The sequence below is a fragment of the Stegodyphus dumicola genome, chromosome 10, assembly GCF_044657685.1.
Source record: "Stegodyphus dumicola isolate Sdum_Otavi_A_Nest chromosome 10, ASM4465768v1".
Classification (NCBI taxonomy): Eukaryota; Metazoa; Arthropoda; class Arachnida; order Araneae; family Eresidae; genus Stegodyphus; species Stegodyphus dumicola.
In genome coordinates this window covers 120,033,456-120,050,580 of record NC_140777.1, presented here as the reverse complement: position 1 = coordinate 120,050,580, position 17,125 = coordinate 120,033,456, and the positions used below count along the sequence as shown (strand labels likewise).

Below are 17,125 nucleotides of genomic sequence, written 5' to 3'. Positions count from 1 at the left end.
GGGCGAACAGATAGTCTGTGGTAATGAACTGCTTCAAATTCATGTTTATATAATCCAAATATAAAATACTCTTATTGATCACTTTTACATCCTTAAACAAAACTATCATTTTTTTTTTAAACGACGCCATCAAATTTTGAATAACGTAATCCCCCTGCGAATATGGGTATGTGGAAGCTGAAATTTGAAACTTCGAATTTTGTTTTATTATCGATTTCATATTTTGTAAAACTTAACGACTTTTTTTAACAAACTTAAGGATTTCAAAGCGAGCAATGGCAACGTTGTACAGAAAAAAACATTTTTATCTCCAGCGCGCGAGACTGTATCGGAAATTCTAAACGCTCATTTTAAAATTATTTTGCGACATTTCTCTTGAACCGAATTTTATGGTTTAAGTGCGAAGAACATGATATTTAATAAATAAAGATAACACTCAAAATGTTAAAAAAATGCCGCTTTCGACGTAATTTAAAATCTCAGAATTATTTATTTTTTATTTATTTATTTTTTTTTTAAATCGTCATACGAAATGATTTTTAATGCTAATATTCCACTGTTGCTACCAAGTCGGTTCCCTCTCGGACAAGCCGGTTTTGAGATTAATGATACGAATTTAATTAATTTCATTAATTTGTCTGTTTTTCGAAGAAATTGTAAAATTATGAAGATATAACACAAATTTGTAAAACTATTTGCGAGCATTTAGGTGTGACAGAAAATGCGTTATTTTGAATTTGTAACCAGCAAATATTAAAGTAGACAGAGCAGTTTAATAATTTTAAAATTAATAAATTCAATTTTTAATATATAATAAATAAATAAATATAGTAGTAAAGTAGTAATAAATTTCCCGAATTAATAAGAATAAATCTAAAAATAAAAACAAAAACTAAATAAAAATAATAATTAATTCTAAAATAGTAACAAATATAATAAAAATAATAAAAATATAAATAAAAAAATATTTCATTCTCGCTATAAATTTTTTAAAATAATAAAAAAATTGTGCGGTTCAGCAGTTTTGAAAAGACAGCATCGCTGATAACCTCATCAATGTTGAATTTCAGATGGAAAAAATTTGGACTTCATTTTTATACTTCCAAAGTAGTAACATATATATATATATTAAATTACTATGCAGTTATAAATTGAATTATTAACTAATCACAATTAATGACAAATTTTCACTTTTGAGGTGGATTGGGGGGAAGAAAATAAACGTATAAAGGAAATAGAAAGTGTTTTGCGTTGTATTAGAGTATCCCAAATTCCCAAATGATGTTCTACAGAATATTGAAATTCCATAAAGTTAAATTTAGAATTCCCACAATATATATATATATATACTATATACCGTAATAATTTTCAGAAATGCTTATATCCTGTGAACAAAACACCTAGGTCAGGTGGTTTTTGATTTCATAACTTGCCAATTAAATTGCCTTTCTTACTGTAATTCTTTGCACTATCACACTTACGAGCTTAAATACTAGAAAATGATATAGGGGAGGGGGGAACTGCAGTTAATTAAAACTTTACATTTTGCCTAGCCAGCTTCAACAGATTAGAAGAAAGCATCAGAGTTTAATATTTACAAGTAATAACTAATTCATACATAACAACATTGAAAATATCAACCTACTTTCGGACAAACAGTTCTCGGAAAAGTTGTATGAATCTGCTTGGTACTTTTATTAATCTGTGAACAACAATCATCCACTTTTATGCGATTTCTACTTTAAAATGCACATTAAGATGGTAAATTTAATTGACAGTCAAATTTACAATGAATCTAGGCACTTAATTATTTGTCTCTTTAATCAAGAATGAAACTTTCATAGAGTGTTCCTTAGCAAACAGCTCGACTTTATTATTAAAACTCCTCGAAGAGAACCTCTTTGAAGTGTTTTTTGTCTTTAGTTGGCAAATATAGTATCCTGTTAAAATAGAAAACATTGGCATTTCGCTAGGAAGAAATAGTTATTGCAAGGTTCGAGTGACAGCAATGAATTGGAAAAAAAAAAAAAAAGAGTTGAATAATTAAGACTTTTCTTTACTGCATGAGTGCGTAGGTCCTTCACCCAGCATAAATTTAGGATGGAATGATGTAATAGCAAGTTTGGTGTTACCACTTTCAATAGCTCGTTTTAAATCTATCATTTTATACTCTATACGGCTCGATATGTATGAGTCTTGAGGTGTAATTCTTAAATAAATAAACCTATCGTGACCCCTCTAAAATTGTTTCATGCGTTAAAACTGGAATCAACGTAAGAAGATCGGATAGCAATTTATTTTATATTTATATGATATTTAATTTACTCAATTAATTCGTATTTAATTAAATTTGTTACATTACGTTAAATTATTATTTTTTAAAATTTTATTTATTTTTCTATGTTATTTATCTTTAGTTATTTATTTATTTCCGTATTTATTTCGAAACTTTAACGACAAACTTTTTGAGGTATTGGACCTGCAATGGGAAATTTTCAAGTTACCATTTCTTTTCTCCCCCTACCCTTATAGGACCAAGGAACATTAAATGTGCTTCTCGAAAAATATAACATCCAATTTAAAGGCCTTTGTCCTTAAACTAAGAAAAATGTTTGCACAAATTTAACTGGGCAATGCAGTATTACGCAAAGAGAACAGTTATTACGAAAATAATAATAATAATAACATTACATACAGCACATAATATACCTATTTGCATTAATTAGGAAACTAAAATTTCTTTACTTACTTTCACGCGAATACATACTATATTTGTACCTGGTGTGTTAAACCAGAATCAGGTTTTAAAAATATATTTATTTAGCAGTAAAGTCGTACTGACAATCTCATATAACCAATGACTATTTATTTACTAGCCAACTACAACGGCTTAGGTAGCTTTAGTCATTAACATAAGCAATGAATTACATTATACTTGATTGAGAATAAATAAGCCACCTCCACAGCCATTTTTATTGCTGACAGCCAACGAAATAGAGAAAGACCCTTACAAGCTGTAGCCATATTACAAATGATTAACCTCAACCATCAGTCTTCTGGAACCGATTACATCATTTTCCGTTGGGATCATCATTCATACACTCACCTTCTTTATATACATATATCTTTCTGGCAGTCAGAAATTCATCACTGTAACAAAAGTCCCAATGTAACTCTACCAGTTGCTAGTGGATGCGGAGAAATGGCTTTGACTACATGCAATTCATGTTGCAAAATAATGACATTTCTCTGTCAGCTTATGTGCAAAATAAAGAAAAGTATCTGCACTAAGCTTTTGTTTATTTTTAAAATACATCATGACACATGTTTATTTCTTAAACTCACCAATGTCTCATCATTTGATATTTCGATGATTAACGAACAAAAAAATTAAACTAGTTTTCAAACTACAATTCCACAAATGTGTATATAAAGATAGTTTATTTATTAAGTTTTATTGAAATTTAAAAAAAAAAAATTGAACATGTAATAAAATTTTTAAAATCAAATTTTCCATTGAACGGAAATGAAATAAGAGAAGCACTTTTATGAATGAAAACGAGAGTTCAGTTCTGCCACTCCTACCAGATTAAGGGGCCCTACCAGTGTCCGAGTGATCTTTCTCCATGCGTATCCTGAATATGAGCTAGTTTCCTTTAAAAAGTCCTTCACAAAGGCATCTCTTCCTTAGACAGACCCTTGTCAGCTTTGCAATATCCCAATAACCAATCTACCAGTTTAATGGTGAGTTTGGTAAAGAAAGAACAAGATTTATTAAACCAGATACCTTACTAACGCTTTACGGATTCTAAACTGTCATTGTTATTCACTTATTAGGAAAAAGAAAATATCGGATAAAATACTAAATTTTATTGAAATTCGACAACTTCTTTCGTCATGAATTCGTGCCAAGATGAATAAAAGTGTTAATACAGTCAAAAGTCCTTAATCTGGACTCGTCGGGACTTCGGCGATTCCGGATTATACATTTTTCCGGATTATAGATCATCAGTTTAAATCTGGTAAGATGGCATGCAGAAATTACAAAATTAAAAATATGAAACCGTAATTTATGAAATAAAGAACAATTATGATCTAAAGGGTATCAAAATTTACAAAAAGAAAAACCTTAATATTTATTTGTTTACTTTATTAAACATTTCTTTCAATGTAAGTTGTTTAAGTTGCTTCGTTTCATGTGATAATACTTTCTCTTTAATTCTATTAAACAGACATAATTTCTTGCTTAGTTACAAAGTTCCGCTGTTCAAGTCCTATAATTGCTGTGTCGAGAATACCGACTAATTTGTCAATCGAAATGTTTTCGTTTTCAATAACCTCTCTGCCACTTTCTTCACTATAGGAAGCGAATTATAATGACGAGGAACTTGATTTAAATCATATCAAAGACGGAGTACATCGAGATGAAATACTACATTTAGTAAGGAATTATAAGCCAAATAAAATAAAAACATCTGCCCTGAAGATAAGGATAGTGCTGACAGATCAACTTCTGGTAATACATAGATTCCTTATATATTAACAACAAAATTCGCAGATCGCTTTGTACAGACATTAGGTTATTTTGATGCTGAAAGATTTAAAAATTAGCAATCCCCTCGCCGGGATTCAAACCTGAATCTCTCGAATACGCGTTGAGAGTGCTACCGGTTACACCACGAAGTGATGCCGAAAGGAGGGATAAAATACCTTAAAGGCATTCAAATTAATCGTAGAAATTACCCGAAGCAGCAGTGATTTCTTTAACAAGAAATTCCATCAGCTGTTAAGTGAGGAATTTTTTAATTAGATTTAATATCTTTACTTTCGTTTTAATACTATATTATAATTATTCGCAAAAGTAGAATTTTAATTAGGGAATATCTATGTAGCATGCATATATATGAAAATAAATAATACGGATTACACTGAACACATTGTTTAATCATTCCAAGAAGGTATTATAAAGATATAATGAATAAAAACAAACAGATGTTTCATGGGAAATAATTAATTCGGATGATAAGTAAGGTAAATAATAATAATTTGGAATCGTATTGCCAACAAGAAAACACTTCAAACCTTAAAGTAATTCAAACAAGTTTTGATAATAAAAAGAAGACCTTCAAATATGAAATTTATTATTTGTCAAATCCACTTAATGAATAGCTTAGAGCGTCTCTACCATCCTTCAAACCCGCTTACTATTAAATCCCACTCACTCAGAAATCACTGATCCGTGAATGCTCAAAGCCGATATTTTGATATTTGCACCCTTGAATGTAGTTCCGAAGAAGTGCTAGCCACGATAAGGATCGGAGTTCGACAAAGAAAGAATTGGACAGTTACTGCTTGACATGCAAAGGCTGACGGCTTTCGTATCTTCTGGAAGGGTGGCGGTTGAGGAACCCGAAAGAATCATAAAAGAATAAGTGCTTATATCTTCAAGGAGGTCTAGGAGAGAGGTCTAGGAGACATTCTGGCAACCCAATATTGATCACCCTTCTTTCAAAATGCGCAAAGCAGATAACACCAAACAGCAGTAGAAACGCTTGAGTGACTTTTGAAAGAGAAAGTTTCGTTGGAAAACCGTTGCAGCACCTATATGTTTTATCAGCCTAGTGACACAAATGTTCGAAAGAAGCAGATTATTACACGATGTTTACAATAGCTGAGAATCGATTAAGCTTCAATACGTAGAAACGTATTATTTTCACTTTCGCTGAAAATCTGGATTTTAGGGCATTGACAATTTTTGATGAGTTCTACCACCCAGTTCAAGGGCATGAATAAACAGCGAGGTTTTAGAATTTAATGGATAATATTTCAATTGCTATTCTAACGCAATATAAATTCACATCCACGAGTGAGTGTTGTAACTAAAACGAGAAACAAATCATTCATATGAAACATTTATAAAACGCAAGCCAGAAGATAGATAAATCAGATAATAACTACTGTTCAGCCACGTGCCGCAATTAAACAAGTTATATTTTCAGCTTAAAACTTGAAAAAGAGAGAAATTTTAAACATATCTTCTATTCATCTTGCACGTCTAATATTCAGAGTAATTTTACATCTTCAATATTTTTAAAATTACAAGAAACTACATCAAATCTACAAATGAAATCGAATTGTTTTGCAGAATGGTAGACTTCTGGTTTCCATGAATAACAAAACGGTACATAGCGGTACAGAACGACAACGTTTAAGGGAGGAGTATGGTTTCCGCCTTCTAATAAATGAACACGAATACAGAAATAATGAAATGAAAATAAGTACCCAAGAAGTATTTCAAAATATTTAGTAAATTCCTCACAGTAAGAACTTCAGAGCCATAAATATCTCCAAATTTCCATCATAAAAATGGTGTTTAAAGGAAAACTTTTCGAAAATATCGTTACGAAATGTACAGGCGCGGTAAGATGGCTTCCCCGCAAAGCAGTTTTAGAGTTGCCATAAAATTGCAAGGAGGGCAGAATTGCCACATTTGGCGACGCAATTGGCGATATACCATGGACAGTTGGAGAAACTTCTGGAAGGAATTCTTACCGGTTTAGCCCAGAATGTTCTCGAACACGGGCCGAAAGCTATATAAACCCTGCTGGTCCGCAGTCAGTCAGTGTGTGCTTAATCGAGAGGGCGAGTGTGTGTGTGCCTCATCTAGAGTGCGAGTTAGTATCGAGTTGGTGTCTCGTCTAGCGAGTCAATCCCTGAGGAGTCGATCGAGTTGACAGCCGGCCAGCGAGTGCCGAGTGGGTCGTCGAGTTCACCGAAGGAGCCTGTTAGTCTATCGCGGTTAGTGCATCGTCGAGAGAGCGTGTTGAGCTCCGGGATCGATTGAACTAGTGCATCGCGAGTTGTAGCGTGGAGAGTCTCGAAAGTACGTGGAGTTCCGAGAACGACCAAGCAGAGTCGGGAGCTGTACTCCGGAAAGCAGAGTCGGGTGCTTTGCAGGAAGCTGTCTCCACCGTTATTGCCTGACAGTGCTGTGCCGCTGATTGTTACAGCGTGTTTATAGTAGATCTTCGACGACTATAAAAAGTGTTATTGGAGCTGTATTGATTAATATTGTCTAAATAAAGTGTGTTTCGATACTCCATCAAGTGTCGTCGTTATTCACTCCAAATCTACGAACCCCGTACGAACGTGAAGGAAGAAAATAACGTAACAATATCTACGGAACACATTCTAAACCTTAATTCGATTCTTCAATAATTTGTAACTATTTGCAATCACTGTTTCTCCGAGAAATATTTGCTGTACCAGTGTCAGTTGCGGATGTGACTGACGGATGTTACATCAACTTTGGGAACAGCAGGAAGGAGTTGAACGAGATCACCTTTAGCGTTTCTAATTTGTGTACGAAGAAGTCTAAAAATGAAAAAGATGTATCTTTTGCTCCATACTTCAACTGAAACTAAAGAATGATATAAAAGAGAAATCACTTAGCGTCTTTGTTAAATGTAATCATAATTCTCTCGCCACTTTCAAATAAAGCTATATAAGAATGAATAACTTGTAAGATATTTCTCCCGCCTTCTTAGCATGCCTTCGTAGTGTAGTGGTCAGCACGCTCGACGCGAATTCGAGAGGTCCGTGGTTCGAGTCCCGGCGAGGGCGCTGCTCATTTTCCATCTCGCCTTCTTCGAAACAACCTAATGTCTCTACAGTGGCGCCCGAACTAAAAGGATGGTGGATGATAATAGACAACAAGATTTGCCGATTAAAGGGGGAGCATATAAGGTATTTCTCCCGCATTCGTAGTGTAGTGGTCAGCACGCTCGGCGCGTATTCGAGAGGCCCGTGGTTCGAGTCCCGGCAAAGGAGTTGCTCATTTGCATCTCTCCCGCTTCCAATTAACCTAATGCCTCTACAAAATAAATAACAGTAACCGGTTAGTGACCGGAGGCGACCAAAAACTAACATTTTTTCCCAGTTATAATACTATAATACTCCAAATCGACCCATCCAATAATCAAGTTAGCCGTCAAAGTATTTCCTTCTGGCGTTTAAGTACTTTTCTCACAGTTCTGCGAAAGCCTGGATCGCAAGGTTAAACTCACATGGTTGTAACGTGCAGAAAACGGTTAAGTGGTCTACATATCTTTGCAGAATTTCTTTGTTTAGAGTTGATCTCGATTGTGGAAAAGTATCAATCCTCTGTAAGAACAATTTGAAGGAAGAGAACATTGTTCAAAGAATTCACGCATTCTTTGTAGACAATACAACGCAATGCAGACTGCTTGTGTTCCTGATGAATTCTCACAATTCTGCACAATAATAGTCAGCAGCCTAACCTTTTTGGAGAATGACTCTTTTCGGTCAGGTGCCGAAGTCATGAAGACGGGTACCAGGGCTCAGTCCTATCCTATATAAAAAGTGTAAACAGTGAACGATAACTTTTTTTTTAGCTTACCATAAAGATGACTTTTCAGCTTCAAAAGGAGATGCTGCTTCTTGTGCAGACAAATACATAAGCAACAGCACTTCCTTACGAGAGTAAAGGTGGCTGTAGACATCGCTCTACAGGCTCAACATTACTCTACTATTTGCTAATCATGTACAATTTCTTACAATATCCTCCCCCCCCCTCACATAGGTTGAATGCAGTATAATTACTTTTATTCATGGCATGAACAATTTTGTAAATTTACACTGTCACTAACAGATATTAGAAATAACAGTGATTTTTTTTTTAAACAACGAAGTATTTTTCGAGGGGCTTTTTACAAAAATTTCATCGACTGAAATCTTCCTACTGAATGAGATAATGGGCATAATTTTTAAAGCTTCATTCCATATTTTTATGTTTATTTTAGCAACTCTCGATTTAACAAATTCTGTCGTCAATTTCGAATGATCCATATTTGACTGTATTTCTGTTAATGGAAAACAAGATCCATACACCCAATTACGTTATCAATAAACCTTGTAAAATCTGTCCGAGTTCCATAGCGTGCTCGAGATCCATAAGGGTTGCCAGAGGGAAGATGACTATGCTTTACAAGGAAGGGGTCAATAGAACAGACAAGGTCTGGGAATGAGAGAGCGGGACCGTCCAGGATGACTATATCGTATTTATTGGAATATTTCTCTTACTTGTGATTTTTTTTTTTTTTTTTTTTCTTTTACCATTTTCAACATATACTTTAGAAACTTCTGTTGTATGAGAACAACGTGAAACGTACCCACAAATAAGAATGTTTAAAAAAATATAAAAATATCGGAGTTACAGATTTCTTTGAAATACAGAAAAGAATCTATATTTATATAATTGCGTTTTTCAGTATGCCATGATTTTTAATTAAACTTTTCTTCCAGAAATGATTTACACCGTGTAATCTCCCACTTTCGATTATCAAGAGTTAAATTAATTATAAAAAGGAGGAGGATTACGCAAATAAATACGATAACAGCAAACATTGACTTCACATGGAAGCAAAATGCTAAGAAAAGCGGAATTTTAAGTTTCAACGATACATAACTGCGAGTAAGTTTTCGCTATTTGTTCCGAAATAATCAAACATGAGAAACATTAGACATATTTTTTAAAACCCCTCATAGTTTTATGAAAAATTAAGAGAGATAATAACAGGCAATGAAATTAAATTGATTTACATTTTGAATAGCAGGCCCACCAGCGGCCGAGCGGTAAAGTCGCTGAACACTGGTAGTTCGGTCCGAGGTTCGAATCCCGCGAACGGGCTGGCTGCATGGGTGTTTTCGTGGTTTTCCCCATGTGTAACGTGTATACGAGCCAGTTTCCCTTAGAAAGTCCTCCACGAAAGGCATCCCTCCCCTTAGGCAGATAGCCCTAGTGTGCTTTGCCGTAATTAAAATACACACATACACATACACACATTTTGAATAGCACTGCATCCTCACTCTGTTTCTAAATATTAAAAAAATAGGTACACATGTTTCAAATATCTATAACTAAATACTGGTTTGAAACGAAAACTTTACCAATCATTTGTGTTAACTATTATCCACGGCAGAAGTATTTATTTTGTATGGATTGATTGGATTATTTGGGTAAGGAGGTTACGGCAAAGGATACGAGTGTTATCTGACTAAGGAAAGGGAGTGGAGAATTTAAAGGAAAAATTGCACACAGGAAAACGCATAAAAATCCCATGCAGTCTTTTATATGAACCCGGGGGAAGGTCGAATTACCAATGTTTAGTGATATTACCGCTTCGCTACTGGCGGCCTATTTTGCATTTGTAAAGAGCCCAGTTTTTAACAAAAACAATAATTATGCTAGAATTATGGCCAAATAAGCTTCAGAGATATTTTGTTTGCAGACATGATTATGAATTTGAATCCACCTAGAATTTCGTTTTTAACAGCTATGATTTATCGGAATATTCGAGCACTCTAATACTTGAACTGTAAATCGAAATTTAGATAAAAAATCTTTATAAATTTGAAACACCTAAATTAAATATAAGTAATTTTATATTTGTTTCCCGCCGCTGACAGAATAGCACGTTGCCTGCATCTTGCAGCTTATGTTATACCAGTAAGCTCCCGATTCTCTAATGAATCGAATTAGCAAACTTGTCAGCTCGCTACGGTATGTATTGCATTGGAATGAGTGTGGGAGAATAAAAAAGTGTAAATCCAACTTTAAAGTTGCATATACATTTTGAGACTTAGCAATACGGTTAAACGAAGGTTAAACAATAAATAAATAATATAATTAAAAATTAAATAAAAGTGGCTCCATTATTTTACTGTTTATTTTATAACATAACTCAAATTTTGCGTAAGAACGAACAGTAAAGTTAACACAATAAATCAACTCATGAGATAAGTTAAAAACTTCACTGTACACAATGTTTTTACCCGAAACATTGTGCACAGTGAAGTTTTTAATTATAACATTATATTAATAATAAAGTTATATTTATAACATTGATCAGCTGAGTGTGTCCCCGCTACACATAATTTTTTTCTCTTTGATTTTATTCCCATCTGGGAGTATAAGGTAGTGGTTCATTATGCGACAGAAAGAAATGATGGAGTAATATCAAAACATGAAAAGTTACCAATCAACATGTAGAATTATTTAAATGTTTTATTTCGGACCCAGCTGACGTGAAAAATGCGCAACGCCCTCGTCGGACCTTGACCACCAGCTTTTAGTTCGGGTGCCACTTTAAAGTCTCTTTAGAATTTTGACAACGAGATAACGTGCAGAAATATGCAAGAGATTCGCACTACCTCGCCGAGATATGAACTACGAACTACGGACGTGCTTCTAATTACACCACGAAGGCGGGCGGTATGGAGGGAGAAAAATACCTTACAGACGTAGCCATAATTTCCTATTTCAATCCGCATCTCTATATATCACATATGCAAGTGAATAAAGTTATTTCTCATTATTAAATAACAACATGAATAATATTTTTCTTCCTTCAAGTTATATATTTCACACTGGAAAGATAAAAATTAAAATTAAGTTCATGGTCGCTTTTACGGGTCTTTATTAATCTAGGGTAATCGGGCTGCAAGCTTTTGTGAGCACTATCTAATGGAAATTTGTTGTGAAATCAATATTTATTGGAAATTTGGATCTTTATGAGAAATAATTGCGAATTGTTAACCTTTATTAACAGATTATTTTAAATTTATGATATACTGACAACAAATTCAAGATCTAGGCGATTTTTAAATAATTAAATTTCAATAGCAAAGCAATGCACACAGAATGTAGTATAAAATTTATACGATTTATTCATTAGTTTTTAACATTAAAGCAATGACGTAAAAAGACTTAAGATCAAGGCGCACTAAACCGTATGAAGTCTTAACATAACGATTCCAATGATGCTTCCCATAAGGAACATCCCGTATAGCGAACACGCACACACCTGCCGAAAAATGGCCCGCATAACAATTCCGGTCCCCACCGAAATGTAAGCGAATATCAATTCTGTAATCTAAGTACAGGTACGCCCTCCTATCATACGGTAGATTTATTCCTAGAAAAATACCGTATTGTGTGAAACCGTGTTATACGAGACTAACAACTAGTACAAAATAGAAGGATGCGTTCCGAAAACTTTGAAGAACAAAACACTTTTTTAGCGGTTCTCACTTTTGCCTCATTTAAATTTAGAATTTTTGCACCATTAGAAGCCTAATTTGTATTTTCATATCCAAAGAAATAAATTATCTTCTAAAAGTTGTTTTCTTACTTTCAGACATAGTTTGGGACTGAGCTATTTCGCGATAATTACTCCTAGAAATGACAAAGCTTTTTAGAGTAGTTAATCATACTCTAAAAAGTTTTTTCCAAACCACAATTATGTAATTTTATGCAATCTACCAATGAACATCTGGAGTACAAAATGCATACTGTAACAGGTTATATGCAAGATGGCATAGTACGTAACTCAAGTTTGTACATGTTTAGAATAAAAATCGTGTTATCGAACTATGTATATATAAATATTATAAGAAAGTTTATAAGGCATTTCTCCCGCCTTCTCAGCATGCCTTCGTAGTGTAGTGGTCTGCACACTGGGCGCGTATTCCAGAGGTCTGTAGTTCGATTCCCGACGAAGGCGTTGCTCATTTTTCATCTCACCTGCTTCGAAATATCCTAATGTCTCTCTGTACAAGTTGACACATATTCATTAGCATGACAGAATGAAACCGCGCTGACATGCTGCACGAGAGTTTCCCTGCCATTTTCGTATACTGTAAGAACGAAACCGTGTTATAAGATGGGTACTTGTGCGTGTCTAATATCGAAATTAGAAGAAGCCTGTAGAAACCTTTTTCCCAACACTCCCTGCAGCATAATGACAGATCATGAAAGAGCAAATCTCGGTTAACTTTAAATCGAATCAAATTTGAAATCAGTTATGGCGAATTTTATAAACTGGCTCGTGTACCCCCCCCCCCCGAACATCAGAATTTAACTGGCTGTAGGAATAAGCAATCTGCCCAAAGTATTACATTCTAAGAATGTGTAAAGAATTTTTTTAAAGAAAGTAATATCTTCTCCGTTCCAAGTTTTAATTCCACTTCTGCTCACAAGCAGGAAACACTGCAAATAAAGAAACAACTGAAATGAAGAATCTTTTGGAGACCTCGATGACAGAAGTTAAACCAATCCCTGCAAAAGATCCCAAAACCCAATTCAAACTCCGCCAGCTGCCCTTTCGTAATCTAATCAACATTTCAAGTTCTCAACAAACACTTTCAAAGTACCCATGAGAAAAGAACAAAGTACATCATTTAACAGATAAATATAGTATAGAAATACATACGGTCAACGAACCTGTTCTGTCTAAGTGGACAGAAACCTACTCAGTAAAACTCAGCCTACACAACATAACAAACGATCGACACAAATAACAGTGACCTATTAACGGCAAATCGTGATTAACACTCATCATTATCTGCTTGTTGTACAGATAGATAGATTGAGCTGTCGCTTTCAGTCAGCTCGGAAAGGGGGATAAATACGGATTAAATTTACACATCAAACTGTAAAGCAGCCAATATATTTCTCAGTTTCCGTAACAATTCCCATATAAAATGCGAATATGCTGTTTTCACAAAGAAAATTATAGCAATTAATTGGTAATTTAAAAAAATACAAAATTCCTCAGACAGTAATCGTCCTTGGAGAACCTAACTATACAGTGCTCCCTTACATTTTTATATTTTTACAGTACATTTCTAAAAAAAACTTGATCAAAAATTTATTTCTAATTTACGTATAATAAATACTGAGATACTGCATGCTTCGAACTATAATTCGAATATTTACGAATCTATAACATTAATATTACATGCTATAGCGCAGAGATTCCTAACCTTTTTCATGCATCGACCGCTTTTAAAAGAATGGTTTTCTTCATGGATCCCCTCACATTTTTCTCTATAATATACAGCATACAACATAATTATGATACAAATAACAGTACATAAATAACTTGAAGATAATTATTAGATTATGAATATGAATAAGTTTTGAGGAAAAAATAGTCTGTCATATTTCTTTCATTATTTTTCGTATAATTATTATTTTTAATTTCACAAATATAAACAAGTTTTAAGAAATAAAAATTACAGATTCTAAGCGCACAAAAGTTCGATTTTAATTAATGTAGAATCTTGATGTATTAACGCAATTTTTGTAATATTTTGGCATAAATTTGCTTAATTCTTAAAATCACCTTGTTCAAAAATATTCAACTAATTTCTTGTTTTCCTTCGTAATTATTGACATGACTAAAGCCTGCTTCTACAAAAAAAGAAGAGGGAAATATTCTAGCAACTTTTTATTTTGGGATATTTTTCTCGTATGATTTTTAAATTCTAAAGCGTACAAGACTTGTGCTTGGACCTCCTCCTTCAATGCAATCAACTATTCTTGTAACAATAACAGGATGAGATACATCGCAGTTTCATTATCAGCTATGTTGGCATATTCAAATTTTCATTGTCTTTGCAATTATTATACATATTCAGCTTCCAGGTGTATGTGTCATCTGTCTGTATCATGATCGGTGTGTCCGTACTCAGCTGTCTATTTATCATACACAGCTTTAAAAATTTCATCGATCCCCAATGATTAATACCGACCCCTTTGGAAATCCCTGTTATTGTGCGTTTAAAGTGAAGAACATGAGTGAGATCTATCTACTTAAAAAAATAGTTTCATGGATTTCTCTGTCTTATCACCTCACGTCACACACGGGGAACGCAAGAAAACGCCCATGTAGTCAACCCGTTCTACCAAGAGTCAAACCGCGAACTACTAAGCAAATTTATATAGTTTTAACTACTTGGCTACAAATGGATCTACTGTTCGTGGGCAAAAGCCATAAAAGAAATCTACTGACTATGTCGCAAATGAAACGGCTGACGCATGGTACAACGAATTCTGCAGAAAGCGATAGCTGCGGTTTATTCAAATTTCTTACAGTAACGAAACACTTGAAGTGTCGGTGATGAAACAATAGCAGCTATTAGTACTAGCAAACATGAAACACCAAAAATTGTTGAAACAAAATGAACCACCACAACAACCAAGCACAGGACCCTTTTACTTCGTAAGTATTGCGCAATTCTGCAAAGAACTTCACCCAGAAAGAACAGTGGAAGAACTGATGGCAAACAAATTCCTCGGCATTGCTTCGCGTACTTAGGTAAGAAAATATGAATACACAAAATGCGTCCTATGCCATTGCTCTTCCTGTATTAATCTTATCAGATTAATGGACTAAACTGAATCGGATCCAAAACCAAATAAAAACAGTCGCTTAGTTAACTGTTCAGCTGCTTTCATCACCTTAATAATAAGGTATAAGAAAGAAAATTTGATATGTGAGACCCAATTGTTTCTTGTGTCCCTTATCTCTACACATCATGGCAATTCAAAGCGTGTTTTTCCTTTCCTGAATAAGAGCAGATAGTAAAGATTTACTCAATATATTGCGAGTATTAACGAAAATAAGTTTTGTATTAAGATAGCAGATGCAGTCAATGGTTGAGGGTAGTCTCTCCGTAAGAAAGTAAAGCTTTAACGAATCGTGGGTCTTCTGCTATTATTTACTATTCACTCCTTTCAAACCATGACAGGACTTGTAGACATATGTCATATGTACAAGAACTGTGCATTAAGGATCTAGTACTAGTAAATGGACATTTTTGTATTCCTGCTTCAAGACAACCCAGGTCTGTTCGAAAACTGACCGAAAAAGCATCGCGTTTGGATTTAAAACGTGCTTCGATTAGAAACGTGCTTCATCCTCTTTATCAATCAAATCTTTCGCCAATGGAATACTATGTTCCTGGCATTCAAATCGTTTCCTGACAGATAAAAGCTTTCCCCATGAGTCGTTATGAGGTTAAATAGTTCTTCGTCTTAAGGAGTTTTTCAGATGTGGAGTAATAAAGCTATCGTCGTGATGGCAACAGAGTACAGATTAAGCTGGCAATTAATTTGACTAAATAGGTGCATTGCTTTCTCTTTTTGTTTGCTTTTTCAAACATTTATGAAACAGTTTATTTAATTCAAGAAAAGCACACGAGGGCTACTTATCGAAGTTCTACGCTCATTTTGACCAAGAGCACCCAAAAAATGGAATGCAAGGGTTTTATACCCAAAGAACATGAATTCTCCTATTCACATTCTTTATCACATCCCTCCTACTCTACTTCCAGCCGTACACAGAAGCAGCCCAAGTAGCACACGACGTCGCAAACTGGTCTGAGAGGTTGCAAAGTGGTCGTGAAAACTTTTACGACGTCTTTACAACGTTGCGAAGACGCAAAATAGTTGCCGTTGCATCTTGGCAATTTGTCGACGTTGCTGAAACGTCATGATATGACCGCTTTTAGACGTAGTCGTTTTAACATCTTTTTCATGGTTCATCAGCGTTACTTTTAGAATGAAAAGAGACTAAATCTGCCCTTTCCAGAATCTGAAGTCAGCATAAGATTTATTTTGCAATGTTTCATTGCTTTATTTCATCTAAATATATTAATCTAAGGTAGATTCATCTAATGAAATATAAATTTAATATAAATACTTGAATTATTAAATTTAATTAGTACTAAAAATACGTGCTAAATTATTGTTTAAAATTTTGTTAAAATAATTAATACTTAAAATTTTTATAAATATTACAACAAAACATTTAAAAATGAAACTAATCTATAAAGTAAGTTATTAAGTTATGCATTTCATATATTTTAAAAATCATATTTCCGAAATCAATTCAAATCGCATGTTAGCAATTTTTTCACTGCTGAAATATGACTTTATTTATTATTTTTGAAGTAAGGACGAATTTATTTGAATTAATATGCTGACATAATATGAAACATTTTACCGCATACAGAGCAAAAAGTACAATTTTCACGAAGATAGGATTATGCGTGAAGATGTATTCACGGATAAAAATGGGGCGATTTTAAGAATTCCCAGAAAACGTCCAATGTTAAAAGACGTTGCATATCCATGCAACATTTAACTGCTGTCCAATATACCTGACGGAAAACTCACCGACAGTCAGGAGAAGCAGAACGGAAAAATTAATGGAAAGGGAGAAAGAAATATTAACACTTATAATGGAAAACGACAATA

At 34.0% G+C, this 17,125-nt stretch overlaps 1 protein-coding gene and 1 non-coding gene across 7 annotated transcripts in view; one reads left to right on the top strand and one right to left on the bottom strand.

Moving 5' to 3' along the window:
* The window catches only part of raskol (Ras GTPase-activating protein raskol), a 730,597-nt gene that overhangs the window by 204,954 nt on the left and 508,518 nt on the right, over nt 1-17,125 (bottom strand). The gene's annotated exons all lie outside the window — the stretch shown is intronic.
* Nucleotides 7,551-7,623, top strand: TRNAS-CGA (transfer RNA serine (anticodon CGA)). Its single transcript has one exon. It is a non-coding gene; the product is annotated as a tRNA-Ser (tRNA).